This window comes from Lampris incognitus, chromosome 4 (genome assembly GCF_029633865.1).
Source record: "Lampris incognitus isolate fLamInc1 chromosome 4, fLamInc1.hap2, whole genome shotgun sequence".
Classification (NCBI taxonomy): domain Eukaryota; kingdom Metazoa; phylum Chordata; class Actinopteri; order Lampriformes; family Lampridae; genus Lampris; species Lampris incognitus.
In genome coordinates, this window is record NC_079214.1 from 32,696,754 (window position 1) to 32,717,624 (window position 20,871).

The following is a 20,871-nucleotide window of genomic DNA, read 5'->3' on the forward strand; positions in this document are numbered from 1 at the left end:
ATTTTTAAACCCAAGAGCACACTAAATTCTTCAGTACATGCCACTGCTTTTTTAATGTTATTTTTATCTTTTAAGAATAATGTAGTGTCATCAGTGAGTTGACTTAATTTTAATTCTTTCCCTAGCACTGAAATGCCCAAAAATGTAGTCTTCTTAATGTCCATTGCCATTACTTGTGTTACTAACAAAAATAAAAAAGGTGAGATTGGGCATCCTTGTCTAGTACCTCGACCGATGTTAAATCTTTGAGAGATTCCATGAGATACCTTCACTGAGCTGTTATATCTAGTATATAAAATCTGCATTGCTTTTAGGAAAAAAATTGCCGAAACCAAAAAAAGCAAATAACGTCAAAAATAAAGGCATGTTTGACTTTATCGAAAGCTTTGTACAAATCAATAAATACAATGAAACTATTATCAGGGATAACGCAACTATATTCAGTCACATCTAGTACTAATCTTGTGGTGATACACAATTGAGGGTAGATTCACCAGGGGCTGCTGCTTCTTTAAGGCAGACATTCAGAGTGCTGACGTAGGCACTGCTTGGAGTTTCCGGGGTGGAGACATGTTTGCAGCAGCCTAGTGGTTAGCTGGTTGCCACGAGAGATTGTGCTGTATCGGTGTCATTTTGTGTGGCGAGTAAACGGAATTGACTCGACTCGATCTCTCCATCTCCTCATTGCTGCACTCCCACAATCTGATATTATTGCTGATTAGGGATGGGTACCGATATTCGGTACTTTTTAGGTACCGACCGAATTAGGTCGGTACTACGGAGTACCTATTCAAATAAAGTGAAAGGGTACCTAATTTCGGTAATTGTGTAATAAAGATTTAAAATAAACAACAATCGGGTATTATTTTGAAAATTGACCGGATGCTTTCACTCACAGATTAGCGATGGCGTTTCGCAAGCAGTCTAAAATATGGCTACACTTTACTCAAATCGACCAAGACAAAGCTTGATGCAATATATGTCACCAAGCATGCAAGGCTGGCCATGGCAATACCTCAAACCTGAGGAAACACTTGGTGAAGCACAGAATTTATTTACATGCTGAAGAGTGTACCTACGTCTTTGATAAAGCTAAAGAAGCTAACGTTAGCACTAACGTTGTTACGGCTCGCCCACCCCGCGCCGGCAGCCAATCAGCTCGTCAGGGCTGGGCTTAGTCGTCAGGGCTGGGCTTAAGTTTGCTGGTCTCTCAGCGCCCGTTGCCAGTTCGTGCCGTAACCGTCTTGGTGAGGTGGCTACTCTTCCTTCCATGTGTATTCTCTCCGAGTTTATCTCAGCCCGTGGATTTACCGTTTTCTCTGTTTGTTGGGACTACCCGCGAAGTGGATTACTGGGCTCTTTTTGTTGCCGTGTGTGTTTTTCTCGGTGGACCTGAAAGGGACATTTCGGTTCATTTTGGGTTTCCTGCTTCCTAGTTGCTCCCTGTCCTTCCGTGTTGACCTTTGTATGAACTATTAATAAAGTACGCCAGTTTTCGGCGAACTCTACCTCTGCCTGGTGTCGCGCGCTTGGGATCTCCCACAAACCCTAACAGTACGAACTGGCCATGATGACCCCAGCCGGCACAGAGAGCGTACCGACCAGTCTGGTTCGAGCAACTCTCATCGAACAGGTCCAACTGACCAATTCCCACACCCGGCAGCTAGAGGCGGCCTCTGTCGCTGTGAGGGATCTCCAGACTCGGGTCCATCCCCTCCAGGTCTCTGTCGATAACCTAACGGGTCAGCAGGCGGCGTTGGCGAGCCAACAAGCAGAGATCCTGTGGCAGTAAATGTGTTAAATTAAGAAATTTTGACTTTTTTTTTTTTACTAATGAAATTACAAAAAAGAAAAAGTACCGAAAAAAGGGACTGTTGCGTACCGGTACCGAATTCCAAGTACCGGTACCGTACCGGTTCAAATGTGAACGGTACCCATCCCTATTGCTGATATGTCTCCCCTGCATGAATCCAGATGGTTCTTCATCATTTATCTTGTGTAGCCCTTTTTTCAGTCTTTTTGCGAAGATTAATGCAAATATTTTGGCATTCTTATATAATAAACTAATTGGTCTCCAATTATCTAAATATAATTGATCTTTATTGGGTTTAGGAATAAGTGTAATTACACTTTGTTTTAATGATGCTGGGAGTTGACCAATTTCAATTGATTCTTGAAACAGCAAGCAGAAAAGGAGCTAGCTCTGTACTGAATGTTTTATAAAACTCATCCATCAACCCGTCATTGCCTGGTGATTTGTTAACTTTAAATTTTTTTTATACCATCAGTTATCTGTTTGCCGTGGTCATTTAAGTAGTTCAAAAGAAAATGACAATTGTTGTTGCTTGCTGGTTGTCCATCGTGCCCGATGATGACCATCTTCTTCTATTTGTGGGTCCTTTGAGGACTCAGATAGCAGAAGATACCTGCGCAGAGATGGTTTTTAAAGTGGCATGGGGGGTGCGCTTCTCCCAACGCCACATGACTTGATTGTAGAGGAGATGGTTCCGATGGCAAGGGGGGTCCCTAGACGACCGGCACCTCCACACAACTGCAGGGGGCTGCCGGAAATCCAGTTTTTCGGAAACCGCCTCGAAGCGTGCCGCCACAGCTTGCTTTTCTGTTGGGGTAAGCTCCTTTAGCCTTATGTCTTCCCAGACTCACCCACAAGGCAGCGGGGCAGTGGTTGATAGGTGCCAGGGCATGTCCACCAGGGTGGGCCTGCACACCATATCTCTGGGGCCCACTGCTGCTCCGAGATCCCCTGCCAAGTTAGCCTGGGGCCGCAAGACCCCAGTTACCACGTGTGGCCACGGGGAGGCCTGGCAGGAGTCTTGGTGAAGGAGAGGCTATTTACTGGCAAGGGAAGGCTTACACGCTAGGATGCTTCCCTATTCGCCACAAAGGCTAGCCAGCGGCAGCAAGCTAAGGGCAGGAAGGACACATGCACCTTCCCTCCAACTACACACTGCTGCACTAGACGCATCACAACACCCTGTGTGTATGTACACACACACACACACAACAATTGTTGTTAGTTGTTATGGTGACAACACACATCAGTGGGGCCATAAATGTTCGTACTACTCCACTGCTTGTTCCACTGCTCAGGGCATCCGGGTAGCACAGCGGTCTATTCCGTTGCCTACCAACACAGGGATCTCCAGTTTGAATCCCCGTTTTATCTCTGGCTTGGTCGGGTGTCCCTACAGACACAATTAGTGGTGTCTGCGGTTGGGAAGCTGGATGTGGGTATGTGTTCTGGTCGCTGCACTACCATCTCCTCTGGTCAGTTGGAGTGCCTGTTCAGAGGTGAGGGGGAACTGGGGGGAATAGCGTGATTCTCCCATGCGCTATGTCCTGGCGAAATTCCTTACTGTCAGGTGAAAAGAAGTTGCTGGTGACTCCACATCTATCGGAGGAGGCATGTGGTAGTCTGCAGCCCTCCCTGGCTCCGCAGAGGTGGTGGAGCAGCGACCAGGACACAGTGGGGTAATTGGCCAAGTGCAATTGGGGATAAAAAAATAAAAAATATTGAAAAAGATACTCCACTGCTCGTTTGGTCGTTACTGCAAAACCTCATTTCTGTGAGTCAGCGACTTAAAAAAAAGAGTCTGCGACTTTCTGCAAGTTGGTTTATACGGAAGTTTATACGGAAGTTAGCCCGCTACAACGATCACAGTTCTTTGCAACGGCAGCGGTTCATTTGGCCGCCACGGCTCTGACCATCCTGCTATGTTGATTTGATTTCAAATGTCCGTTCTACTATCATTCAATTTCTATGGTACCACCATACAAATGCATTTTATTCACTGAAGCGACATGTTTTTTTCCTCATAACATTGTGTATTTTGCTGAGTGTCACTAATACTCCAGTGCGACTTGTAGTCTGGGAAATACGGTATGACAGTTAAGATATAGCGACACACCTGGTGATCTCTGTTGTGAAACTTTCATTGTGGTATATTAATATTACGTTTAGGGTTAAGATTAAGTAGTGGTTAACTCACTGCATCTCATACAGTTGTGGAAGTGCTGTTGGGGGAGTATGGACTCTCCTTTCAGATTGCACCCTGGCATCCTAGAGAGAGGAAACTGTATCTTAGTTATCCAAAGGAATTGAATCAAGTGCAACTGGACTTGGTTATATATCCGTGAAGACGTTTCGCCTCTCATCCAAGATGCTTCATCAGTTCATGCCTTTCTGACTAGACCAAGCTAGACCGGCTGGTGATGAAACTCAGATATTTAGCCTCTTTGGAATCGTTATCAGAGCTATTGATGTCAATGGCTCTTTTGTGTTCCGATGTTTAGCAACGACAGTTGTTATCAGAGCTATTGATGTCAATGGCTCTTTTGTGTTCGGAACACAAAAGAGCCATTGACATCAATAGCTCTGATAACGACTCCAAAGAGGTTAAATATCTGAGTTTCATCACCAGCCAGTCAGACTAGCTTGGTCTAGTCAGAAAGGCACGAACTGATGAAGCCTCTTGGATGAGAGGCGAAGCATCTTCACGGATATATAACTTAAGTCCAGTTGCACTTGATTCAATTCCTTTGGATAACTATGACCTGAATGAATGAGAACATTCACAGACATGTATCTTAGTTAATGATCTGTTGCAAATATAGAATGGGAACAATTTGGGGGATTTATGTTAGTTAGTGGCAATGAATGAAGTGAATAAAAAAAATTAAAAAAAATCCACAAATAATTTTTTTGCACAGGTAAATCACAGTCTGTACGAACAAGCTTGTGTTAAATTTCAGTTCAACTAATTCTGGAAACGCTTTTTTTGCCCTCAAATAACATCCACATAGTTATCTTTTTTGTATTCTGCACTAATTTACATATGGTACTTGACAGGCATTTATTAAGAAAATTAATTGAATAGGTCAGTGCACTGACACCACCCCGAAGGGCTGACCTCAGTAACATTACATCACTCTAGAAACTCAGACATATTAGCAACCCTTGACCCCATAAAACTTCTGGATAATCATCAAGGATGACCTTTCCCTTGCCCACAGTAAACCCATTGTCAGTGCAACCACACTAAAGCCGAAAACCATGGATTAATCCTTTTACAATGATATCCAGTCAGCCCCAGCTTTTTTCCATCCATCTATGGTATTTCTTTCCCTTCTCTGGTGGCTGAGAGATGGTATTTTGCCTAGAATTTAGTCGTACCATAACAAATGAACATTTTTATTTTTTTGACTTACATTTAGTAAACATGTAGTGGGTGCAGCACTTTACACTTTTTTTTTCAACTGCAAACAATTTTTCAATACCGAGCTATTTTTTCCAAACTCCTCATACAATTTTCTGCACCAAGTGGCCTTGCACAACAGTTCCTTTCATACCCAACATGCATCACATTGACCAAAAACACTGCAAACCTGACTCAAAAGCAAATCATTCTACCAAAACACTGGCACTTGTTTTCTCCCAACAAGAATACTTCATTCATAACTCAGTGACCTAAAAACACTAACTTGTAACATACAGGAGATACATAACTATGAAGAAGTAAATTAGTTTTGTCTTGTATTGTTAATACATATTTGTTTTGTTTTTTTTCCCCAACAAACCTATTACAAAATACAATTGCACATCTTTACTGTACAGAATACACCACAGTATATGTAACAGGTACAAGTCATAGAAGTGATGCATATATCAGTTACAAATAAAAAGTGATGGCTACAACAATTCCAGTACTCTTATACAGTAAAATGGATGTAGACCAATCTCTCTTACTGGTAGACCATGATTTATGACAGCTTCTGTTGAAGTAGCGCTTGTCTCGTTTGAGACAATAGCTTGTGGTCTTCCTCTGTGTTGATTGCCTCTACTCCATCATCTAACCATTTGTCTTCCTCTTTCACCCACTCCTCTATTTCTTGGTTGGTCCTCTTTTTATCGATGGTCATGAGCTTGAAAGCCGTTCAACACCTGGGTAGATCTACAATTGAGAAGGCAGTCAGCTGTGATTGCTCTGTTTACATAACTTCAATAAGAAGTTTGTCTATATAAACACTGTAAAAACTTTTTGTAGCGTTTTGTATGCATTTCAATTTCACATTTATGACTTGAGAAATTGATATCCATTTGAATTTTATGTTTATATGTGTAATGTATCAGTTTTGAAACACAGAAATACAAATATACATTGTAGATACACAGTTTTGCTGGTGGCTGAGCTTGAGCGAGAAATGAATTAACACGTTTTGAAAACTGTGTTCATTGAATGCATTTTGTATCCAAGCAATGGAAAAAATCATTCATGATTTGGTCTACATAGGGTGCTGTTGTACTAACTGTTCGAAGAGTTTTGGAAAAAAGTGAAATTGGAATTGAAAAATACTTGGTAGCGATTTAAAAGAAAAAAAACTGTAAATCAGGACTTGTTGACTGAATTAACAGACTTGATTGATCCAGCACATGCTGTCTCTAAGCCTATACACGTGCCACTAGAATGACACTGTCCAACAGTCCTTCATTAAGGACCAGCAGGCCGTTGCATCAGCATTATTTAAGTCTGGATGCAAGCTCAAGTGTAAAGTCAACACTAAATCTTACGTTGTAAACAGTTATTTTCAGACTTAAATCGTGTCTTTGTTTAGTTTGGCAAATAGTACATCTTAAGTTATGCTACATCTGCGGGGCATCTGGGTGATGTGGTGGTCTATTCTGTTGCCTTCCAACACACCAGATCGAATCCTCATGTTACCCCCTGCTTGGTCGGGCCTCCCTAAAGACAAAATTGGCCGTATCTGCAGGTGGGAAGCCAGATGTGGGTATGTGTCCTGGTCGCTGCAGTAGCACCTCCTCTGGTCGGCCGGGGCGCCTGTTCAGGGGGGAGGGGGAGCTGGGGGAAATAGTGTGATCCTCCCACATGCTATGTCTCCCTGGCGAAACTCCTCACTGTCAGGTGAAAAGAAACGGCTGGCGACTCCACATGTATTGGAGGAGGCACGTGGTAGTCTGCAGCCCTCTCCAGATCGGCAGAGGGGGTGGAGCAATGACTGGGACAACTTGGAAGGGTGGGGTAATTGGCTGGCAGAGGGGGTGGAGCAATGCCTGGGACAACTTGGAAGAGTGGGGTAATTGGCCGGATACAGCAGGGGAGAAAACGGGGGGGGGGGGCAAAAAAAAAAGAAAAAGTTATGCTACATCTTAAATCAATAATGACCAAAACATTGGCATACACTGATGTTTTTATCATCTGGGTCAATAACGGTGTAATGTAGCCTTCATGCCATATGAGACAGACTTTGAGCTTCCAACTTGGAAATAATGTAACCTATAAATAATAAATAGACTACATAGGCTGTATGTAATATGAATAAAGAGCTGTATGCTATCATGTGTAAACTAGCTTATAGTTCATGTGATGCATAAGTTATTGACCAATTTAATATTACTTGGTGCTTCTGCTTTTCTTTCGTGTCTTATCGTAGAAAGTTGTCACAGTCTGGTGATGTTTAGTTAACAATGTGAACAAAGGGTTCCGGCAAACAATTAAAAGTTGTATTTAGTTGTTTGTATATGTTGTTTCACGAGGGAGCAAGTCGTTCAAACAGTAATTTCCATGTGACCTGAATGCAGCATAAAAGTCAGTTCCCATGCCATCTCATCTGTGTAAAGTAATGGTTGCTGAATTGCATGTCAGCATCAACATAATAATCAAAAGGGTGCGGTCTGTCACAGAGACTGTGCTGCCGATGTTGGGTTCGTCAAACATAAGTCTCTCCCATCTTTCTGCCATGTCACACCTTGTAGGGGGTAGATGTAAATTTTAAGTTGTACTTTTTTTTTTGGATTTTCCCATTTTTCCTCTCCAGTTGTACTTGGCCAATTACCCTACTCTTCCAAGCCATCCCAGTCATTGCTCCACCCCCTCTGTCGATCCGGGAGGGCTGCAGACTACCACATGCCTCCTCTGATACATGTGGAGTTGCCAGCCACTTCTTTTCACCTGACAGTGGGGAGTTTAACCAGGGGAACGTAGTGCGTGGGAGGATCACACTATTCCCGCCAGTTCCCCCTCCCCCCTCAACAGGCACTCCGACCGACTATAGGAAGCGCTAGTGTAGTGACCAGGACACATACCCACATCCGGCTTCCCACCCCCAGACACGGCCAATTGTGTCTGTAGGGACGCCTGACCAAGCCGGAGGTAAAATGGGGATTCGAACAACCGATCCCTGTGTAGGTAGACAATTAAATAGACCGCTATGCTACCCAGACGCCCCTTTAAGTTTTACACTCACTCTACATTGGGATTAACTTGTATGGTGTGACTGGTTTATGCTAAGTAATAGTGTAACTTCACCCCTTACGTCCAAACTAAGCTGTGTTTTTATTTACACATAGCAGCTGTAATAGGCTGCCGGTCCTTGCTACACTAACTTTAGGATTTACCTCCCAGCTTTGTCCTAAGGAAAACATGTGTCTAACTACATTTAGTGATATGAACTGTAAAGATTTAAAGAAGTATTACCACACTCAAATGTCACATCTTATATTTCACATCTCTATATGTCAACACAGCCCAGTAATATCTGCTCCTGACATACATATATATTGAATTGTATTGTTTTGCACAAAACCTAAATCCCGCTTTGAAGCAAGATTATGCTGGCATAAAGGATGGTTAGATCGACACAAAAAGGTAAATAAGCACATGGTGCAGATTGCCAAGGGGTGCGGTGTTAGTCCTGCACCACAATGTAGCCCCCAGAATATCAATAATTTTGTGTGTGTGTGTGTGTGTGTGTGCGCACGCGTGCATGCGTGTGCACCATATGCTCTATTATTGTGGTTCATGGTGCCCTGGATTCCACAAAGCTAATTGAATATGCAAGCCAAGGACTTGGCCACTACATAGCCATCATCTGGTTGTGGCCACAAGTGTGTGTGTGTGTGTGTGTGTGTGTGTGTGTGTGTGTGTGTGTGTGTGTGTGTGTGTGTGTATTTTGCTCGATGGGCTTGGATCAACATGCATGCACCTGCACATAAGTTGGTAGCAATAGCACACATACACTCCCCTCTTGACGTGGAGCCTTTTCGTATCATGCTCATTTCAAACATACTTTCTTTGAAACTGGCATCAAAACCGCATCACAGCGTTTGGACAGTAACTCATGGTACGAAGCTGTTACAGTCTGACCCATACATCCGTGTGACCACAGAGAAAAAATGAGAGGCCTATCTGTATCTGGTGTGCTCTCCCTAGAATAGATGACTTGGGTAGGTGCCCATGGGGATATGGAAGGTCTTTGTATTTTCACCCTCAGGGGCTGCACCAAAAAGACTGATATTCATGTGTTATCATGGCCTAGAGGTGAGTGAAAGTATATGCCTGTGTGTGTGTGTGTGTGTGTGTGTGTGTGTGCATGCGTGCACATGCGCGTGCTTGTGTGTGTGTGTGCATGCGTATGTAAGTTTTGCTGGAATATGTGCATGTTTCTGTTGTGTGTGAGCATGCTTGTGTGGGTGTATGCACTAATGTGGGTAAGTTAACGCAGTTGTGTCACTTGTGTTTATGCAGTGATGTGTGTATGTGTTAATGTGAGTATGAGTCCCTCTTTCTGTGAGTTAGATGAGCCTGGAGGCTGAGTGAGTGGTATGAGCCTCCTTTTCCCTTAACACTCCCTTTGCTGTCACTGCCCCTGTGCAGCTACACTGTCACAGTAGATACCCGTGACCAAATTAGTCTTTTATGACCAAAAATAACCGAGTCGCAGTTTCATGGATGTCTCGTAGCGTAAAGCAGGCTCCTCCCTTAAGGAATAACAAAAAATAGAATAAGGCCACCCAAATGCTCTGGCACAATAAAATGTATCATTGGGTGGCATGGTGGCCCAGTGGTTAGTGCTGTCACCTCACAGCAAGAAGGTCCTGGGTTCGAACCCTGGGGTTGTCCAACTTTGGGGGTCATCCCAGGTCATCCTCTGTATGGAGTTAGCATGTTCTACCTGTGTCTGTGGTGGGTTTTCTCCGGTTTCCCCCGCCATCAAAAAGACATGCATGTTAGGGTTCATACAATGCCTGTGCCCCTGACCGAGGCATGGCAAGACGAACTGGAGCTGGTCCCTGTGTGCTGCGTGGCAGCTGACCATTGCTCCTAGCTACACAGCTAGGATTGGTTAAATGCAAAGAAGAATTATCCTATGGGGATTAATAAATTATATCAAAATCAAAATAAAAAAAAAATCAGCATAAGCAAGGCTCAGCGTTTTTGGTTTTTATTTTTCAAAGCCATCCAGCATGCCGAATTTTGCCATAAGAGGACACTGTTACATAACCTCACATGAACAGGAACAACTTTTGGATCCGTGGAAACATAAAATCAGGGTGAAAATCAGTTTAAACCGATCTGCTCCTTTTAAAAAATCTGGGTATTTTTCGGTGAAAATCGGTAAAAACCGAAAACGCTGATCCTTGAGCATAAGGGACAAGACACATGATATATCCCCTACAAACATATGCAGATACCACATATCTTGTTGATAAACATTATGGTAACACTTTATAATAACTGCACAAATGAAGCATTTGTTAAGTATTAGTAACTACTGAATTCATCATTTGTAAAGCATTTGTAAAGCAATATATGCACCAAGAGTTAGTGTGTTAATAGATGTTTTACAATACTTATTAATACTGCAATTCATGATTAACTCAGGTAGTTACTAGTTGTTAAGTATTTTGTATGACCTCCTCTAAAGTGAGGACTATCTATGTCTTACAAAGCATTTACAAATGAGACTGAAATGCCAACAGTACCTTGAGAGTCACAAAAGTCTAAAGGATCATACGATCCTTTAGAAAGTGTGAGTACATGATTAACAAACTATTTAGATGTACATTTGTGCATAAATTAATCATGAATTGAAGCATTAATAAGTATTTATAAAACATCTATTAACACACTCACTAACCATTGGTGCATGTCTTCCCAACATTATTACAGTTTTCCCCCCATTAAAACGGATTCAATAAACAAAAACTACCAAATAATTTCATTAGCTACCAAAACAATTCCCCCAATTTTCCCAAACTATAAACACTAATTTACCTGTTTTCACACAAGTTGCAGATTTGGTGAATCTTTTGTGCAAAACTCTAAGCACATATCCCTTTTTAAAACACAGGATGCAAAATGTGCTCATTCAGAAACCACTAGAGCTCAAAACATTTAACTCAGCCATCACATCCTGAACTGGCTTGACACTCAACTCTCCAGGTGCAAACACTAGGCAGCAAAACTGATCACGCACCAATCAGCATCTCCTCTTATGGAGGGATTTTTCTCTGCATGGTGGTGGACGATATAGTAGGACAAAAATCCTTATGAGCAGGAAAATCTTTTACGAGTGATGGCAGAAGGCATTTGCCGATGCAACACTGGAGTCGATCCAGGGGGGTTAGGGCCCCCATTGACCGGCTAGGGCTAAAATCACGTGATGTGGATATGTTTTGTGGCCTGACCCAGCCCAGAGATGGGACACTGAGGAAGATATCGGTGTGAGAATGTTTTCTTCCCTCTTGTTGTATGTACCGTTTTTTTTTGTCCTTATTTTGCATTGTTGTTGACAGTATTGTATTTGAAAATTACAGATTTTTTACAGTACTTGGTTTGTACTTGAAAGAATGGTGTATTCTTTCATTTCCAGTACTTTAGCACCCAATATCAATTTGCTGTAGTCATAGAATAAAACTTTGAATATTTAATATTGTGTTGTTTTACCTGCACACTTGCATGATGTAATTTGATTGTGGTAGAATATGTGATGATGATAAAACAGAGTGGTATGGAAGCACTTCACTGTTTTTCTTTTTAAATCCATAAAACAGCATAGGATCAGTTTTTTCAATACGCAAGAAAAGTATTGGGCAAATTCAGTTTCGGCATAAGACAGCATTACTTTGTCATGGAGCTAATGAAAGGTACTGTACCGACTCCGCATTTCTGGCTTTATAACTCCCAGTAGAGGTTGCAACATGTTTTTCAGATTTTATTCATAGGGCTTACACAGTCCTATTTGTACATGCTTTATATCTGGCATCAAAGCTTGTGATTATGCATTATGCAATCAAACTATTCAACTCAACTCATGCAATCACACTACCAAACTCTTTCTGCCCCCCCCCATCTTATTCTATCCATACCTCCAATTCCTTGCTCATTTACTTGTCTTTTCCACTTTTTCTTCATTTCCCACTTCATACCCCCTTTTCCTTCATTTACACCTTCCTCCATCCCAGGTCTATTTATTCCCCTTTATTATCGCACACTTCCTCGGTTATCCTCAACCTCTTGTCATCCTCCCCTTCTCTCTCTCTTCCCTTTCTTCTGTGAAACCCCCATGTTGGTACTGGAATCTCAGGCATCTCTAACATCCCCCTTGCAAAGGGTCTGCATAATGACTAGATAAATCACATTGTCATTCACTGTCCCCAGACAGTAGACTGAAGTTCTGTATTATTTGAGGCCATGAGTAACACTGGAACAGTTCTTTAAATGACTCACCTTTCCTGTTTTGCCTGTTCTCTACCGTGTCGCCTTCATGCTAAATACTGTAATGTGCATGGATGAGGCATCAATTTGGAGTTTGAGGAAGCAGAGAGAGAAAAAGTCTGGTCTTTGAGATGATTACCCAATCCCAATGTCCCCCCTAAGGCCTAAGCCCTGAACCCTTGCAGACTTAATTGACATCACCCGATAAGTGCTTGAGTGTGAGAGGCTGCAAGGGCTCGAAATGGTATAAATAAGAATGGGACCGCACTTTGCATCATATCACATTACCTTGACAATGCCAAAACATGTTTCATACTATCATGGTTTTGGGATTTTTCATTTTATGTTTTTTACTTTCTTAACGGCCAAGGCGCTTAATTTAAGGAACCAGCTGCTTGAGTTGAACATCTCCCAGGCTCTTGTCTTGCCTTACAGAGTGGATGAGAAGTCATTGTCAAATAACCAATTTACTTCTTTGTTTCTTTGTAAATTTAGGTCCATGTGTCCTTCCATGCTTGTTTGTTTACTGTTAACAGGTCAGTTGAGACTGAAGAGGTCACTTAGATGAGTGATGAAAATTTCTTTCAATAAACGTTGTGTCCAGATAAACTGAGTCAACTTTCTGCGATGTACAATGCAATGTGACAATGTCAAGTTAGCAAGTTGACTTAGGTTAATTTACCCATTGAAAGGGTCTCCTTAGCCATCGTCACAACAATTTCTCCCTCCTGAGAGATTTTGCAGGAGCCGCTACTGTACTCCGGTGCTATTAAATTAGGCAGTATGCATAAAATTGGCCCCTTTCTATGCAGATGAGCCTCATTGTAATAAAAGTCTATTCACAAATAGCCACACACAGTTAGGGTGAAACTTATCGGGTCTTCAGAGAGTTGGTGGTAACCGACGGCCAGACTTTCCAGTGATCATGGCAGCAGTAATTGTAGCCTGACGACAACATCTTCCCAATTGTACTTGGCCAATTACCCCACTCTTCTGAGCAATCCCATTCGCTGCTCCACCCCCTCTGCTGATCCGGGGAGGGCTGCAGACTACCACATGCCTCCTCTGATACATGTGGAGTCGCCAGCCACTTCTTTTCACCTGACAGTGAGGAGTTCTGCCAGGGGGATGTAGCACTTGGGAGGATCATGCTATTCCCCCCAGTTCCCCCTCCCCCCTAAACAGGCACCCTGACTGACCAGAGGAGGCGCTAGTGCAGCGACCAGGACACACACCCACATCCGGCTTCCCACCCACAGACATGGCCAATTGTGTCTGTAGGGATTTCCGACCAAGCCGAAGGTAACACAGGGATTTGAACCTGCGATCACCATGCTGGTTGGTAATGAAATAGACCACCATGCCACCCGGACACCCATGAGCAGATATTTCGAAGGAGAATATCACTTTTTGCTTTAATTGAGACTAAAACCGTTCGCAGATACAGGTTGTCAGGTCTAACAATTCTTGCTCTACCTGATGATATTAAGGATAACATTGCCTACTGTGTTCTTGGTGCAAAACCATCATTTATATTTTGCTACATGGATAATTGCAGTCAGATGCAAAACAACAGGAAATTGCACTCAGCTGCAAAACTTTATGGGCGTGATTGCACTGTAATATCATTAGTGCAATATCTTCGGTAAATCGGACTATGATACGGAGCAGATAGCGGATGCAAGTGATGTGTAATTCATAGTACTATCAGTAGCTGCGATCCATTCTTTGTGAATTCGCCTGTTAATAGAGTTTATGAAAAAACAAGACATCCGGAGATAGAAACAGATGAAAGAGGATAAGGAGTTAACAGATAATTAGAATAGTTATACTTACAATTACATTCAGTTCTTTTTCAAATCAAACATCCCGAGATATGAGTGCAAAGTATTGTTCTTGCAATTGCATTTATAACCTTTTTTTTTCCCCCCTCAAAGATAGCTTGACCATGTCATGTTATATGCTACTTCAATATACTTTAGCAACAAATATTACTGGGACCACTACAGAAAATTGCAGATGATCATTTAATGTCTAGAAGTTCCCATTATAGAAACTACCACTGCGGTACGGTGGCGCAGTGGTTAGCGCGGTCGCCTCGAAGCAAGAAGGTCTTGGGTTCTAGCCACGGGGTAGTCCAACCTTGGGGGTCATCCTTGGTCGTCCTCTGTGTGGAGTTTGCATGTTCTCCCCGTGTCTGCGTGGGTTTTCGCTGGGTGCTCCGGTTCTCTCCCATTGTGCAACAACTGAGGTCAGGTGAATCAGCCGTCCTAAATTGTCCATATATGTGAATGTGTGTTGGCCCTGTGATGGCCTGGTGGCCTGTCCAGGGTGTCTCCCCACCTGCCGCTCAATGACTGCTGGGATAGGCTCCAGCATCCCCGCGACCCTGAGAACTGGGTGGGCGGTTTGGATAATGGATGGATGGACACTATCACTGAATATCCCTGTAACAAATTGGCCACAATTCAAACATGGACCATACACAGTACAGCCATACAGTACTAGGTTTTGACCTAGCCTTGCTTATTTAGTAACCAGAACTGAAAATCACCATGAATGTAATTTCTTAGCATTTGATTTTAAACAACGGCCTACTAGCTTTGTTTGTTTTTTTTTCCCCCAAAGACAGGTCATGTAGAATGCTGATTAATTGACAGAATGCAAAGCTGCATCAAATGGCAAGTCCACATCTGTTTGTACCTCTTTGTATTCCAGTGCTATTCTTCCTGTTTTTGCCAGTGGAAGCATTTGAGTGTCTGGGTATATGCATGACTATGCGATAGGCAGTGTTTTTTTTTTTGGTTTTTTATTGTGGTTTGAAATTAAATGGAAATTTATGTTCAAGTGTGTGTGTGTGTGTGTGCGTGCGTGCAAGTGATGCAAAGTTGGTGATTTTCTTTCTGTTTGTTTTTGATAGGAAATTGGACTGGAATGTGTGTGTACATGCTGCTTTGAAACAGACTTTATAAGGACAGCTGTTATCTTATCAAGATGACTAATAAACCATTGTTTGGGCCTCTCAGTTGTCATACATCGCTAATAATTGCATCATACTGCTCATATAAGCACCCACGAGGAAACATTGGCTTGGTTTTTATGGTCGCAAAAAATGTATTTGCCTTCAATCAGTTCCCCTCTTCAATGAGGGCCTTTCTGGAATACATTGAAATGGTGTAATCCACTGTAATGAGTATGTGATGGAGCTTATGTCACTGTGCAGAAAAAGAAAAAACATCTTTCTATTTCCACTTGATAGATGTTTGGTCATGTGAATTGAATACCTGATGTGATGACCATAAACGGAGGACATAGCGTTATTATACCAATACTAATTATATCAACCAACTAACTATTAACTAAATAATTAACTTCCAATTTACTACTTTACTGGCACTAATTAATACCTTTTAAAAATAAGTCGCATATCTAAGTAAAGACTAACAAGTGGTCTTTTCCCAGATACGGGGCTCTGCTTTGTTGAAACTGGGTGCGAGCCACAAGTGTAAACCCAAGCGTAGGCACACATGGGCATGCCTAGTATATTTCTGGTAATTTGGTGACCAGAGATGAAAGTGCAGCCCTGGCGCAGCACGGCACAGGGTTGAGTTGGATTAGGATGAATACATTATAAGCAGGTGGAGTTGGGGCGGGCTTTGACTTGGCCAATCAAATCATGTCCTCTCTTACCCTTTAAATGCGCTGTGGCCCAGCATATTGTAATTTTTGTGACGGATGACGAGGGAAGCCAATTAGAATCCCTCTGCATTCCCCCTCTGTTAAGGTGGGTGAATGAAATCCGGCAGCAGTAAATTATTTTCCTGTATTGCCGGAGTATTCCAATTATTGTAGGAACCATTTTCTTAGACTGAACTACGCCTACATGAAATTACTCACAACAAGGTCTTTGGATTATCTTGAGTAACCATGTCATGATTTGTGGAAAGAGACACTACTGTTGAGTTTTCCCAATGTATTTTTTGGCGCTTTGAGGAACACGAGCTGAGTGCCATCCAGTTCCATTGTATTTGAGAGAAGGCAGACTTCCCCAGAGCCAATATCTCCCAAAACTCGGCAGCTCACACCAAAATGATCTAGAGGGATAAATAGCACTACAGGTAAGAAGAAAAACTCCTGGTTCTGTAGAGAACCTAGGTTCTATGAGCTACGGAGTAGTGCTATATTTACATATTGCCCTCTGACCTCGCCTCTGGCGACGCTAGGCTCTGAAATTCACCGCTCATGCGACAGCATCCCCTAAGCCCCGCCCACAACTGCACTTGACATGCGTCACCACATCACTCGTCAGTTCGACCCACCAAAGCCTCCTTCAAGGGACCTCAGCAGGCAAGCAGGAAAATATAGCACTACTCCGTAGCTCATAGAACCTAGGTTCTCTACAGAACCAGGAGTTCTATTATCGCTACTCCGTAGTGCTATATTTACATATTGCCCCAACTACGGAGTAGCGGCGGACTAATGCCCCTCGCCTGCCACCCGCGCTGAGGACAATAAGGGGAACAACACCTCACACCCAGTACTCAAATCCCCCCTTTGGCCGGCTAGTTTATCGTAGAGGGGAGGCTCGCATAAGGGGGCGAGAAAAAAGAGAAAAGGGAACGTAACCGTTCCAACTTTCCATATACATACACTACCGTTCAAAAGTTTGGGATCACCCAAACAATTTTGTGTTTTCCATGAAAAGTCACACTTATTCACCACCATATGTTGTGAAATGAATAGAAAATAGAGTCAAGACATTGACAAGGTTAGAAATAATGATTTGTATTTGAAATAAGATTTTTTTTACATCAAACTTTGCTTTCGTCAAAGAATCCTCCATTTGCAGCAATTACAGCATTGCAGACCTTTGGCATTCTAGCTGTTAATTTGTTGAGGTAATCTGGAGAAATTGCACCCCACGCTTCCAGAAGCAGCTCCCACAAGTTGGATTGGTTGGATGGGCACTTCTTTGAGCAGATTGAGTTTCTGGAGCATCACATTTGTGGGGTCAATTAAACGCTCAAAATGGCCAGAAAAAGAGAACTTTCATCTGAAACTCGACAGTCTATTCTTGTTCTTAGAAATGAAGGCTATTCCATGCGAGAAATTGCTAAGAAATTGAAGATTTCCTACACCGGTGTGTACTACTCCCTTCAGAGGACAGCACAAACAGGCTCTAACAGGTACTATTTAATGAAGATGCCAGTTGGGGACCTGTGAGGCGTCTGTTTCTCAAACTAGAGACTCTAATGTACTTATCTTCTTGCTCAGTTGTGCAACGCGGCCTCCCACTTCTTTTTCTACTCTGGTTAGAGCCTGTTTGTGCTGTCCTCTGAAGGGAGTAGTACACACCGGTGTAGGAAATCTTCAATTTCTTAGCAATTTCTCGCATGGAATAGCCTTCATTTCTAAGAACAAGAATAGACTGTCGAGTTTCAGATGAAAGTTCTCTTTTTCTGGCCATTTTGAGCGTTTAATTGACCCCACAAATGTGATGCTCCAGAAACTCAATCTGCTCAAAGAAGTGCCCATCCAACCAATCCAACTTGTGGGAGCTGCTTCTGGAAGCGTGGGGTGCAATTTCTCCAGATTACCTCAACAAATTAACAGCTAGAATGCCAAAGGTCTGCAATGCTGTAATTGCTGCAAATGGAGGATTCTTTGATGAAAGCAAAGTTTGATGTAAAAAAAATCTTATTTCAAATACAAATCATTATTTCTAACCTTGTCAATGTCTTGACTCTATTTTCTATTCATTTCACAACATATGGTGGTGAATAAGTGTGACTTTTCATGGAAAACACAAAATTGTTTGGGTGATCCCAAACTTTTGAACGGTAGTGTATACACATAGGCTATAGCCTACATATAATATTCTTTTTTTTTCTCATTTTATTTTAAATGAACTATGTTCAAATGTCCGCGCTCCCGACGGGAGACACTTGCGTATGGCCAGAGTGCATTACGCATCAGTGCGCCTCGCTGTGCCAAGCACAGCACCGGTCACTGTCATAGCAGACTGGTCAGTTAAGTAATGATTAATGAATGAATGTGGCGAAGACCACATTGCCGTTGACATAATAGACTCCATCGCCACACCAGCATAGAGAGCCACCGAAGTGGCTGTGCCCCTCGTGGAGTGCGCTTTAAACCTGGGTACTTCTCTACCAGCCCCCACATAGGCTTGGGAGATCCTGGAGCAAATCCAATGAGAAAGTCTCTGGCTAGACAGCGCCTCTCCTTTCCTGCCCGTCGCCCCGTAGCAGACAAGGAGCTGTTTAGTCTTTCTGAAAGGACCAGTGCGCTAAAGGTAAACCCGTAGCGCACGAACCGGGTAGAGGAGATGGAGCCTCCTCTCCTCCTCCGAAGAGGGAGAGGGAGAAAAGGCCGACAACACCAATGGCACCCGCTGGTAACGCGCGGTGACATGTTTCGGACGAAACGACGGATTCGGGTAGACTATCACCTTTGAACTGTCCGCGGCAAATTCGATGCCCTCCATGGAGAGCGCGCACAGTTCGCTGACCCTACCCAAAGACACCAGGGCCAGCAGGAGCGCCACCTTGGCCGACAGCCACTTAACGTCAGCCGATTCCAAAGGCTCGAATGGCGCAGAACACAACGCCAATAGAACCAGGGATAAATCCCAAGTGGCCGTGCGGTCGTTCCGAACACCCTGCCTGTTCCTCACCCCCTTGAGGAATGCCACCATACGGGGGTGAGAGAAGACAGTGTCACCACCCAGCCTAGGCATAAAGGCTGAGATCGCTGCCAAGTACCCCTTGATCGTTTCGTAGGCTAAATTGTCAGTCGATCTCTTGTATTCCAAGAACCCCACAACATGGGCCAAGGATGCAGACAGAGGTTCCACGCCCTCTCCCACGCACCACCTAGCAAAAACCCTCCACTTGGAGTCATATTGCGCCGATGTGCTCGGAGCGCGCGCGGCTTGTATAGTGGCAACCGTGGCCTCATCAAAGCCCTCCTCTCTCAGCCTGACCCTCTCAGAAGCCAGGCCGCCAGATGGAACCCCGCTAGAAGGGGCACCTGTTGGATAATCCCGTCCGCCTGCGTCAGAGTGTCCAGCCACATCGGGAGGAGGAACTGTGGCGGGCGCACCATGGAAACCATGTTCGGAAACCACGGCGCGCCTGGGTTGTTGGGAGCCACCAGGATCACCAACGCGCCCTTGCATCTGATCCGTTCCACCACCGCCGGTATCAGACCCAGAGGGGGAAAACATAGAGCAGCTCGCGTGGCCACGGCTCGATGCCCAGCACATTCACCCCCATAGGCGGGTTGTCGCTCGGGCAGAGCGAATACCATCGTGCGCATTTGGCGTTCCTCTTGGACGCAAACAAGTCCACCTGCGCCACTCCGAACCTCGCCCAGATAATCTCCACGATAAGAGGATTGAGGGACCAGTTGTCCCAGCTGGGCCCGCCGCGCGACATGATGTCCGCTGCCTCGTTCTGGCTGCCAGGCACATGAACTGCCCGAATGGACTGCGCGTTCTGATGCACCCAACTCCACAGGTCGTAGGCTAACACATGGCATGCAGCCGACCGCGTCCCGCCCTGCCTGTTGATATATGCCACCGTAGTGGTACTGTCCGACCTGACCAGAATGTGTCGATGTCGTAGGAGAGGAGTGAAATGACGCACTGCCAACAGCACTGCCTCCAGCTCCAGCGCGTTGATGTGTGCATTGTGACTCATGGGCCATACTCCTCTGATTGTGCCGTGGCCACAGATCGCACCCCAACCTCCCAGGGATGCGTCCGTGAATAGAATCGCCTCCTCCGATCTGGGTCCGAGGGGAACCCCAACCCTGGATCTGCAGGCCTCTGCCCAGTGATCCAGGTCCAAGCTCACCCCCTCCGGGACCACTAACCTGTGCCGTTGGCGCAGCCGGCGGAACCGGCCCTCTCGAATGAGCCAACACTGGAGTCTCCTCATAAAAAGCAGACCCAGAGGCACCACCTTGTGAGCAGAGGACATGACGCCCAGGAGCCGACGCAGTTGACCTACTGTCACCGACCGGCCCGGGGCAAAACTGGCAAGAAGGTCCTCTAACCCTGCCACCGCTCCTCCGAGACGGAAGCCAGCATCCTCCCTGAGTCCAACGCTAATCCCAGATAGGTGGTTTCGCGTGACGGCCAGGGAGCGCTCTTCTTCCAGTTTACCGTGAGACCCAGGTCTGACAGGTGCGAGACCAGGCAACTCGTGCGTTCCATAGCCAGCCGGTGATCTGGGGCTATCAGAAGCAGATCGTCCAAGTAGTAGGCTTCAACGTAACCCTGGGCGAATAGCGGAGTGCGAGCCGCCTTGAC

General features: G+C 44.3%; 1 protein-coding gene across 1 annotated transcript in view; it reads left to right on the plus strand.

Annotated features, from left to right (window-relative positions):
• The window catches only part of LOC130112027 (MAM domain-containing glycosylphosphatidylinositol anchor protein 1), a 326,189-nt gene that overhangs the window by 109,250 nt on the left and 196,068 nt on the right, over nucleotides 1-20,871 (plus strand). The gene's annotated exons all lie outside the window — the stretch shown is intronic.